This window comes from Cryptomeria japonica, chromosome 10 (assembly GCF_030272615.1).
Source record: "Cryptomeria japonica chromosome 10, Sugi_1.0, whole genome shotgun sequence".
NCBI classification, from domain to species: Eukaryota; Viridiplantae; Streptophyta; class Pinopsida; order Cupressales; family Cupressaceae; genus Cryptomeria; species Cryptomeria japonica.
In genome coordinates, this window is record NC_081414.1 from 507048045 (window position 1) to 507060782 (window position 12738).

The following is a 12738-nucleotide window of genomic DNA, read 5'->3' on the forward strand; positions in this document are numbered from 1 at the left end:
AAGAAGTAGCCACAAAACCTATCCTTCTCCTACCTACTTTTGACAAGCTATTCACATTGGAGTGTGATGCAAGTGGAATTGCAGTAGGGGTGTATTGAGTCAACAGGGAAGACCTGTGCAATTTTTTAGTGAGAAGCTTAATGAAGCAAAGAAGAAGTACTCAGCCTATGACCTAGAGTTGTATGCATTAGTGCAGTCTCTAAAGAAATGGAGGCATTACCTACTTCCAAAGGAATTTGTGGTGTTCATAGACAACCAGGCATTGAGTTACATTAACACCCAAGAGAAGCTTAGCAATAGGCATTTGAAATGGATGGAATACCTCCAATCTTTCACCTTCACCATCAAGCATAAGAAGGGGCAACTCAACAAGGTGGCAGATGCTTTAAGCAAGAAGTTGTTGACAGTTCAAGAACTACAGTTGCAGAGCATAGGGATAGAAGGTTTAAAGGACCTCTATGAAGGAGATGAAGACTTCTCATCAACTTACAAGGTTTGCAAAGAGTTTGAGAACCATTTCCATGGTGAGTATGCAGATTACACTCTCCAAAATGGTCTCTTGTTCAAGGGTAATTAGTTGTGTGTACCAAGAGGATCCATGAGGGAAAACCTCATCCAAGAGAAACACAATGGTAGTTTAAGTGGGCACTTTGGAGTCAACAAAACCTTGGATTTAGTATAGAGGTACTACTATTGGCCAAAGTTGCCAAGGCATGTGAAAAGACATGTAGAACAATGTGGTGTGTGCCAAAGAGAAAAAGGAGGATCAAGCAATGCTGGTCTCTATCAACCATTGTCGGTCCCTAATAGACCTTGGGAATGTATAAGCATGGACTTTGTAGTAGGACTTCCCAAGACAAAGATAGGTATGGACAACATCTATGTGATAGTAGATAGTTTTTCCAAGATGAGCAATTTCATTCCATGTAAAACAACACATGATGCTAGCTATGTTGCGCATCTCTTCTTTAAGGAGATTTTTAGGATTCATGGACTCCCTTTAAGCATTGTTTTAGACAGGGACAACAAGTTCATGGGTCATTTTTGGCAAACATTATGGAGGAGACTTGGAACTAATCTCTCATTTAGCTCAGCTTACCATCCACAAACTAATGGTCAAACTGAAGTCATCAATAGGGTGTTAGGCAACTTGTTGAGGTGTTTAACTAAGGAGTATGGGCAGACATGAGACCTAATCATTCCTCAAGCAGAGTATGCATATAATGACAGTGTGAATAGGACCACTGGTAGAAGTCCTTTTGAGGTTGTCTATGGTAGACATCCAAGAGGAGTATGTGAGTTGAGAGACCTTGGTACCTTGGAAATGAAGAGTGGGAAAGCAAAGGACTTCACTCAAACCATCAAGGAAGTCCAAGAGCAAGTCAAGAAATCCATCCTTGCATCCACTCAAAAACTAAAGGCCAAAATGGATGAGAAAAGGAGAGAGGTTCAGTTCAAGGTGGGTGACTTTGTGATGGTCCATTTGAGCAAAGCTAGGATGCAAAGTGGTAAGCCTACCAAACTGCAAATGAAGAGGGTAGGACCTTGTAGAATTCTGTCAAAGTATGGGGAGAATGCTTACAAGGTTGACTTGCCTTTAGATTTGGCTATATCACCAGTCTTTAATGTTGCTGATCTGATCATGTATAAGGGTGAGATAGAAGGGCAGACTGAGAACCAAGCCAAGGTACTACAAGACTTGGATGTGAATGGCTTACCTCAAGTGAAGTAGCCTAAAGAAGAGGAGATCTTGGAGTCAAGGGTGAAGAAGTCTACTAGACACCAGGTCTACATGGAGCACTTGGTGAAATGGGTAGGCCAACCTATATCTGAAGCCACTTGGGTGGAGGAGAGCAAGTTCAAGACACTTGGCATAGACCCGACTCTCATCTCTTCTTCTATTTCTTAGTTGTGTGCAGAGGAAGAGTATGGCATAGGAGCACCATTACAAGATCTTCCTCCTTTGTTTTGTTGGTGTTATGCTTCTTTTGAAGCCATTGTATATGTAATAAGAGCCATGAGCTCATTTGTTCTTGACTAGGTCCTAGTTTTAGGTCCTTAGTGTTTTTGTTGTGATTTCTTATGCAGGAGAGGTTAAGTGTGCCTTGGATGTGTGTTAGGCCTTATTGGCATGTTGTTGTCCTTAGGATAGCCCAAAATAGGCCTAGGAGTCATGAAAAGAAACAATGCCAAAGTTGCTCAAAAGATGCAAAAGTTGCATGACAACTTTTAAAAGTTGTCAAGCAACTTTTCCACCCAAAAGGTCAAAGACCCTTATTGAGCATGGAGAGCCCTAATTTTGGCACACCAACTAAAGTCTAGGTAGTATAAGATGTTTCAAACCCTAAAATATTGGGGGGGTTAATCATTGTTGTATGACCCAAGTAAGGGAAGCTTGACTGTGACTATTTTGTTGGTTACCAGTTAGTTTGAATGAAGCAACCGAGCAAGTTAATGGATTGATCTGAAGAATAAAGTGTGTGGAAAGCTTTGTGTAGTGTTGATATTTCATTTTTGGCAATTAGATAGTGTGTGTGGTGCAGGTTTAAGTCCTTTTGTAAATAGTTTGTAAAATACACTGTCACTGCCCAGTTTTGGGACAGTTTTGTACTAATGGGTTAGCATTCCATTCTCCATCGTGGAGCCACCATGAAACCATGGGGAATGGAAGTGAAGACCTTGTACTATAGTGAAGTGTAGGCAGGGCCTTTGAAGATGCAAGGAAGCCAACCATTTAGCCACTCCTAGGCGAGATTGGACAGTGCCTGATTAGGAATGGTTGTTGGTGCGGAGGTCCGAGAGAGCAAGGTTGGTCAGAGGAGAGTGCACCCTTTGGAGGAGGTGTAGAGGAGTATGTGAAGCACCATTTGTGTGAAGGAGGAGCCTCCATAAATTCAGACAAGGTGGCTAAAACACAAAACATACACTGTGACCCAGGCAAGCCATAAGAACCCTCACAAAACCCTTAAAAACCCCAAAATTCACCCAAGGCACTGTACGGCCACTTGGAGGCCCAAAACCAAAGAAATCCTTGAGCCCTTGCCAAATGAATGGTAGTCCATTTTGGGATTTTGGGTAGTTTGTGCATCATTTGCAAGAGAGAGCCCTAAAAGTCCGGATTGGAGGCCTAATAGGAGCTTTCCCTTGTAGCCCTATTTTGTGGGAAATGAGAAAAATGGTGGAATCGGTAGGAGGAATGAAGGTTGCAACTTCTTGTGGGAACATGGATGGATGTAAAACATGGTTTAAGACCTATCCTAACCTTTCTAGGACCTAGGAAGTAGTAGGACAAGCCAAGCCCTTATTAGCCATAGTAAGGGGTTTTGAGTCTCATGAGTAGGTGAGACCTTAGGAGCAGCATTGCAACTCATTGGTGGGTGGATTGGGCAAGGTCAAGGGATTCCTCAAGCAAGGGAAGTCCTAGAGACCCTAGGGTGTGAAGAGAACACCAAGTGATCCAAGGGAAGGATCCAGGAGCATAGACTAGGCTAGTCTATCCCATACCCCATCCCATCACATCACCCCACAGAGGTACTTCAAATTGGGATGCATTAGGGATATCATCTCTCCCAGCATAATCTTGAGTGGGTTTTTTGAGCTTCTATATAAGTATATTGGTTAGGCAGTTAGAGTGTTGAGTGAATTTGATGAATGTGAGGGCCTTCCCTGCACCAATAAGCTCAATCAAAGTCTTAAGTGGCTTGCTCTGAGAATCCATCGTTGGATTAGGATCCCTCAAAATCTAATACTATGAACCAATTTAGTTGCCAAAAATCCTACATTCAGTGATTCTAGGAGTGCAAATCATACCCCATAGATACCCTTCATGTACCTTACACTATGATACGGAAATCCCTCGGCTATAAGATCTTTGGATCTTCAGGGTAAGAGAGACTGGCATGCTTGAGAAGTGTGTGTCATGGAGTGGAGCCAGTGCTGCCAGACTCTCTATCTGTTCATTTTGTTTCGGTATTTTATTGTAAGGGCGTCATTGAATGGTGTCCACTTTCCAACCTAAGATTGTATTCCATGCTTTTTTATGTATCGTTGTGTTAGACCAGTATTGAGGTAGTGCTTTGGGCTATTTCAGGCCCTATCCTACGAATCTTTGAATTTTCTGAGATTGTATGAAAATTAAGTCAGTCAACTATACATATCTCCAAGCAATTATTCTCAGATTTGGAAAACTACAAAAACTTGTCCCACACACGAAGTTACAGAAAACAAAGTCCATTTTGAAACCAAAAAATCAAAAGGTTCAACATACTTATGTCCTCATTATCGTCTTAAGTCTTTACATAGTCCCACTTACGTCCTCATTATCGTCCTAAGTCCTTTTATCCATAGTCATTCCATAGTCCTAATTTTACGTCCGCATTATCATTCTCATATACATCTTCATCTAGACCTCATATATGTCTAAGTCCATTGTCAATTATAAAGTCATAGCATGTGTCTTCATGGGTCTCTCAGGTGATGGTTTGCCCCCCTTCGAGCAACCTAGTCTAGTGCCAAACGACGGTCAATGAGAAATCATTGATGGTCTAGCGAACTTGGCTTGGGACTCAAGAAGAAACACACCTCAATATATAGGAGTCATATACAAGATAAATATTGAGTCTAAAATTGCTTGTAGAATTGATAGAGAGATTGAGACAAAACAACTTAGGCAAGAAATGGAAAGACTTGCATTAGAGAAATCCAGAAATGCTCAACAGGTCTCATGTCAAAATCCTCAATAGAGAGTCTAGTATAGCATTGCATACCTCATATTTACATCTACAGTCTAGCGTTAGTCATCGTCTTGCATAGAACCACCCTCATATAGAAGTTTAATATGCCCATCACGAGGTCACAAAAAGTGAAAGTTATAATGGACCCGAACAACACACAGTCTGTAAACCCCACTTGGAATATGGACATGTCAACTGGTCAACACTCAGGTCCTTAGACAATGTCTACCCTAAACGAATTACAACAACATTTGACAAAGGAAGAAATTGAGTCATCTCAACAAGATCCACACGTCCTTATGATCCTAGATGCACTTATACATAGTGATAGGGACAAGTATCTCTCGTTATTATTACAAAATGGGCCAAAACTACCTGAATATTTTGATGTCACAAAGATCTTACCACCAGGAAAAAATTTAGGTCAAGATAAAAGTCAAACACCACCCATGACACAAATACAAGCAATGACCTCCAATTTTCCTCAAAACATACCTATCCAAACAAATGTCAATGCAAAGGCAAACTTTCAAACAAGTGTGTTAACCTCAGCGATCAATGTTAGTATACCAACACAAAGCATACCGATAATATCAAGTGTCTGAGCACCTATTCAAACACAAACAACAAGTGCAACCCAACCTCCAGTTTCCTATTCCACGGGATCAACATATAGTCATCAAAATGCAAATCTAGGTCTTGCCAATACAACAAGTACAACTCAACCAAACATGGGTTCGCATATCACCTATTTCACAGTACCTAGTGGAACACACAACACAAAAAGTTATAATCTTGGTACCTTCCAAAAACATCTGAGCTATGTAACCACAAATCCTTTTGTGGGACATACACAAACACAAGGTCTACCTTTGACTCAAACAGAGATTCTGACACAACAAATACAGAATTTGCAAAAAAAATGATGACCATGCAGACCGGTAACGATAAAAAGAGCTGCACAATGCAGGACTTACCTCCTTATCCATTTGATCACGCATTATACATGCCACCTTTTCCACAACATTTTGACACACCCAAATTTGATAGATATCAAGCAAGGGTGATCCTAGAGATCATATCAAAGAATTTTTTAAGGCATGTATAGAGGTTGCCTCGGAAGATACTTATTTAATGAGACTATTTCCTAAAAGTCTGGGAGGTTCGACTTTAGAGTGGTTTTCACATTTACCACCAACCATCACATCATGGGGAGAATTAGCTGAACAATTTATTGCAAACTTCTCACATAACATTGACACCCCAGTTACTTTGATAGACTTATGTGCTTCTAAACAATATGAGAATGAAACATTTTCATCCTTCATACAATGATGGAGGGCTCTCTATAGGAGGTGCAAGACAGTTATCCCAGAAATAGAGCAAGTGGACATGTTCATAGAAAACTTGATTCCCAAGATTAGATATCCGATACAAATGCAATGTTTAACCACATTCAAACAAATCATAGAAAAAGCTCTCAAATGTGAGAAGGGACTAGTAGAACAAGGTCTTATTAAGTATGGCAACACCAACAACAATGAAAAATCTAAGTTTTGGTCAAAAAACAAAAATGTGACCAATGATGGTATTGTAGATGCCAGAACGATAAACATAACTCAACCCGTTTTATCTTTGGGAACAAGTCAGTCATCTAATCCGCATATAGGGAATAACATGACCTCCACAAATGTAAATGCTACATAGAACATGAACACAAGATATCCTAGGGTAAATGCTCCAAGAAGAAATTACACAGCTCTAGGAGATCCTATTGAGTCAACGCTCAAAAAGTTAATACACACAAACATGATCACTTTACTTGAAGTAAGAGTGTATGAACCAGGTCCTTTCAAACCCACATGGTGGAATGATAATGATTTCTGTGATTATCATCAGACTAAAGGTCACAAAATAGCAAGTTGCTACAAATTGAAAAACTTGGTCCAAGATATGATAGACCAAGGGGACATCACAATCAATACCGATAAAACCTCAACAAACACAAATCATACAATTTTTAAGGATCCTTTTGTTAAGCATGACAAAGGGAAAGCTACCACATCAGCTACCCAAGACAATACAACTAACTACACAAAGGTCTCATATGACTACACTATTCATGCCATTAGCTTAGGAGATGTAGCAAACAATGATTCACAAGAAACACTTGATCAAGATGACCAATATCAAGACACTCACACAGATGATGACCAAATTTGCATGATATCAGAGGCACCAAAGTATGATGATGATAGAAATCTTTGTCTCAGAGACTGGGGGCATGATCAACCATCTCATTCAAGTTGGTTTGAAGATGAACTCATAGAACACATCATGTATGTCAAACACACACATAAAGACTATGAAGAGGGATTTAACATAAATCTTGATAAAACAACTTATGATACCAACAAATCTTGTAAGTCAAATGATACAGTTGCTACAATCACCATAACTCCCAGAGACAGAGACTGTGCAGTGGTTACTTGTAGATCAAAGGTAACTTTACAAGGGATACCACCAAATCATCCACCAGCAGTAGGGACTTTCAATGTTGTTGAACAACTTAAGAAAACTCCAGCACAGATATCATTATTCAAACTTTTGCATATTTCACCCACTCATAGAGCTATACTAGACAAAGAACTTCAAGATTCGGTAGTGGATAGAGATATAGATGAAAATGCCTTCCAGTCTATGGTAGGAAATCTGAAACAAGGCATGCGTATTGCATTCATAGAACAAGATATTCCTAGCGATAGACTGCTTCATAATGACCCACTACATCTGGAAGGTTACATTCATAAGAGAAGAATCAGAAGAGTACTCGTAGATGGAGGAGCTAGTCTCAATATTTGTACTTTAAAACTGGTTAAGGAACTAGGATATTCTGAACTTCACATTGATTCATCCAAGAGGATAAAAATATAGGCATACGATGATGAAGAACGTCCATCAAAAGGCATTATAACATTACCTGTACAAGTGGGACCCATAACAACAGAGGTCACTTTTCAAGTCTTGAATAGAGAAGTGGGATATAACATGTTATTGGGTCGCCCATGGATCTACACCATGCAAGAAGTACCGTCCACATTTCCTCAGTGTGTCAGATTCCCATATAATGGTGTTGAAATCACCATAAAGGGTGATCCAAATCCCTTCCAACATTGCAATTACTTGAAAGAAAGTGTGGATAATCAAGTACCTATCAATCAGGCAACACCTCTCACTACACAACTAGAGACATTAAAGATCACAGAAACAAAAAAGGATATGCCTGCAGCATCAACCTTACAAATACAAGATATGGGTTGTGGAGAGTATTCTATTGCAAATAATTTAAGTGGGAAACAATTATCTCTTTCTCCTAAGTCCTTTGGGAAACCTCACAATACTGTACAATAACAAGACAAAGGAAAAGAAATTGTCAGATACACAGACTCATGCTCTTTCATTAGATGGGGTGACTTAAAAGAAGAATCCCTGAACAAAGATATTTACCATTGGATATATAGAGAAGAAGATCATATGACAGTACCCAAAATATATACAGATCAATATGGCAATGGATTCAAAATGCTCCAGAGACATGGATATGATGGTACCATAGGCCTTGGGTTTTAGAAACAAGGAAGAATAGAACCTATTGTTCCTAATGATAATCCAGGGAATCAAGGATTGGGGTATAAACATATACCACATATCACAAAGGCGATACATCACACCCTTGATATACCAAATCACCCAATGCAACCGTCAGACTACATACCACAAAGGGATTTTTCGACACAGGTGCTTCCATGTTCATCTCAAATAAGTAATCAAGTATCTACATTGCCTAGTACGGAATCAGATGGGGAAGACATGAGACAACTCCTACAAGAACCTAGCACTCAATCACAAAATGATGCAGTTATTGATACAACGGTATAGGCTAATGTTACAACAGAGGCAGGTTTACCACCACTGAATCTCATCCATGGTTATTGTCACTACTTCTGCTGTGAGAAATGACTCATGCTCAACCTAATGAATCAGATGAAGAAAGATGGAAAAGGCTTATACCAGGCTTAAGAAGGGTAACTAATGTCCAAAGAAGACCAGTCAATCTACACCAGAATCAGTGACAGGAACAAGAAGAAATAAGTGATGATAGCTCATAGGATGAAACATATATTGAAAGCAAGACGAACTCTCACGACTACAAGTTCTTATCACTCCATGATTCTAACCCACCAGCAAGTGTAATATTAAGCTATCAAATAAAGCCTATACAATATGAAAATACACAAAGTCATTCTAACAATCAAGTCTTCATGTTATCAAAGTCTACTATAGAAGGGAGTAATGATTTACCCCTGGTACATTCACACTTGATTGATTGGGGACAAGAAGGAAACCAACGTTGGATTGGTTTGAAAATGATGAAGCAATTGCAGAATTTCTTGGAGTCAGAGAGGGGCTTCCAGAAGGTGATCACAAAGCAGGGTTTGTTGTAGACCTAGATAGAACAACATACTTTGGAGAAGAAAGTACCTTTACAATAGAAGATAAAGATCAAAACACCCATAATGGAAAGAGCGAGTTGGGTAACCTTCCTATTGAAAGAGAAAGCTCAACATTTCTTATAGAAGAAATAAAAGAAGTAAACATAGCAGAAGGGGAGGTTGTACATAACATCCATCTGGCAAAATCACTAAGCAAAGAAGAAAAAGACAGATTCATTCATTTTTTCAAGCAACGACCTGTCAACTTTGCTTGGCTGTATTCGAATATGTCAGGCTTAGACCCCGAGTTAGTGTTGCATCATTTACCTCTAATACCAGGAGTTAAATCTTACAACCAAAAATTGAGAAAAATGCATCCAAGTATTGCATTACTGGTTAAAATAGAACTACAAAAGTTGTTGGATGTAGGTTTCATTAGACCTATTGACTATGCGGAATGGATATCCAACCTGGTACCTATGAATAAGCCCACGAGAGGCATAAGAATTTGAATGGATTTTTGGGATCTGAATAAAGCTTGTCCCAAGGATGACTTCCCGCTACCAAATATTGATATGATAGTTGACCTAACAACTAGAAATGAGATGCTATACTTAATGGATGGTTTTTCAGGATACAACCAGATTAAAATTGCACAAGAAGATCAACATAAAATGACCTTTACATGCCCATGGGGAACATACTGCTAGAATGTGATGCCATTTGGTCTAAAAAATGCCAGAGCAACATACCAAAGAGCCATGACAACGTTGTTTCATGACATGATCCACAACATAATGGAAGATTATGTGGATGATATATTGGCTAAATCATAGACAAGAGAAGGTCACCTTGTAGTTCTTGCACAAATATTTGATCGGTTGGAGTAGTATAATATTAGATTAAACCCGAAGAAGTGTGTGTTTGGCGTAACAATAGGTAAACTATTAGGGTTTATAATGTCAAATAGAGGAATTGAAATAGACCCTACCAAGGTCAAGGCAATCATTGATATGCAACCTCCATCAACACTTAAACAACTAAGAGGGTTAGAAGGAAGACTGCAATCCATAAGGAGATTCATAGCGCAGTTGGCAAATAAGTGTCACCCATTCCAACATTTACTCAGAAAAGAAGTTACCTTTAAATGGACAGAACAATGCCAAGAAGCTTTCCAAGATTTGAAAGATTATCTTTTAAACACACCAGTGTTAATATCTCCTACTCCAGGAAAACCTCTATTGTTATACATATCAGCAAAAAACTCAGCTCTAGGATCTCTATTGGCACAACATGATGAAAATGGAAAAGAAAGAGACATTTATTATATAAGTAGGACTCTGATCGACTATGAGCTTAATTGTACCCCTATAGAGAGAGCATTCTTAGCAATAATCTTTGCATCCCAAAAGATCAAACATTACATGTTGAGTCATAAGGTACAACTCATTGCACGCTTTGACCCACTCAAGTACCTATTGAGCAGAGCAACATTGACCGAGCGATTGGCTAAGTGGGTTATGATCCTGAGCAAGTTTGATATAGAATACATAGACATAAAAGCCATCAAAGGAAAAATTATAGCAGATCAATAAGCAGAGGCTCCTTTACAGGACAGTCACCCGTTGCTGATAGACTTTCCAGACAAATCCATGTTTACATTAACTTCATCTATAATGTGGAAATTATATTCTGATGGGTCATATACAAGTCATGGATCTAAAGAAGGGATTCTTTTCATCACCCCTCAAGGGGATGCTATACCTAAGTCATTTAGGATCAATTTCCAATACACAAACAATATAGCTGAATATGAAGCTCTCCTCATAGGGCTTCATACAGTTGTACAGTGGAGAATATTAGAGTTACAGGTCTATGGTGATTCACAGTTGATTGTAAACCAGGTCAATGATGATTACAACATGAAGGATGACAAACTCATGCCTTATAAGAAGATTGTAGAAGATTACAAGGAGAACTTCAGCAAAATTACCTTCGAACAGATCACAAGGATACAAAACAAGGCAACATATGCAATGGCTACCATAGGATCTCTTTTGAATATGCCTGCTAATGAAACTCAGTTTGAGTTCATCATAGAACAGTTGATGCTACTGACTTATGAGACTCCCCTATCAGAATATGTATGTACAATTGTGGGTCCAGAATCACCTTGGTACAATGAAATATATACATATTTACATGCTCAATACATGTCATCGGAGCTATCTAGAAATCAAAAGAAGACCTTTATTCGTCACGCATCTAGATACACCATTATAGCTGATACTTTGTATAGAAAGGGTTTTGATGGAACTCTTCTCCGATGTTTGGATGAGAATGAAACACACCTTGCTTTAAAGGAACTCCATGATGGAATCTGTGGGGCTCACCAAAGCGGTCTGTCATTGTCAAATAAATTGTTGAGAATAGGTTATTACTGGCCAACTATGGAAAAGGACGCTTACAAGTATGTACAGAAGTGTAAACAATGCCAAATGCATGGAGACCTCATTCATGCACCAACACAAGATCTTCAACCCATTACATCACCAAGGCCATTTTCACAATGGGGATTACATCTAGTGGGTAAAATCAACCCTACTTCTTCCAATGGGCACAAGTTCATCTTGACAGCCACTGAGTACTTTACCAAATGGGTTGAGGCATTTCCTCTTACATACACCACTAGAAAGAAGATATCAAAATTCATGCTCAACTACATTATATGAAGATACGGGATTCCATTGTGCTTCGTTATAGATAATGGACATCCATTTAAAAACCAAGAAGTGAAAGAGTTGTGTGACAAATTTCACATACAACAGAGATTTGCCACGCCTTATTATCCACAAAGAAATGGACAAGTAGAGGCTACAAATAAAACAATATTGAAAATTCTTAAGAAAGTAGTCACTGATATAGGACAGGACTGGCATCTCTAGTTAAATCTCACTCTTTGGGCTTACTAGAATAGGAGTACGCACACCTACAAGAGCAATACCATATTCCTTGGTCTATGGTACAGAAGTGATACTCCCTATTGAAATAGAAATACCTTCTCTAAGAGTCTCCTTACAAAACATCATATCAGAGGAAGACTATAGGGTAGCAAGGTTACAAGAACTCGAAACCCTTAATGAAAAAAGACAAACAATGTTCAACCATCTACAAGGATATCAAAATAGACTGAGACGGAGTTATAATAAAAGAGTTCGCCCATGAAATTTTGAAGTGGGAGATCTAGTCCTTAAAGAAAATCAAAGGAACCTAGCGGAACGAGAAAAGCCAGGAAATTCGAACCTAACTGGCTAGGTCCTTTCATCATAACAAGGGTCATAGGAAATGGAGCATATAATTTGGCTACCATGGAGGGAGATCCACTCTCTAACCCTATGAACAACATGCACCTTAAACGATATTATACCTAAGGGTTGTGTAGTCTAGGTTTTACTTTCCACATTGCATATCATATTATTCAAAACTTTGCATTACATATAGTTTCCTTTTTC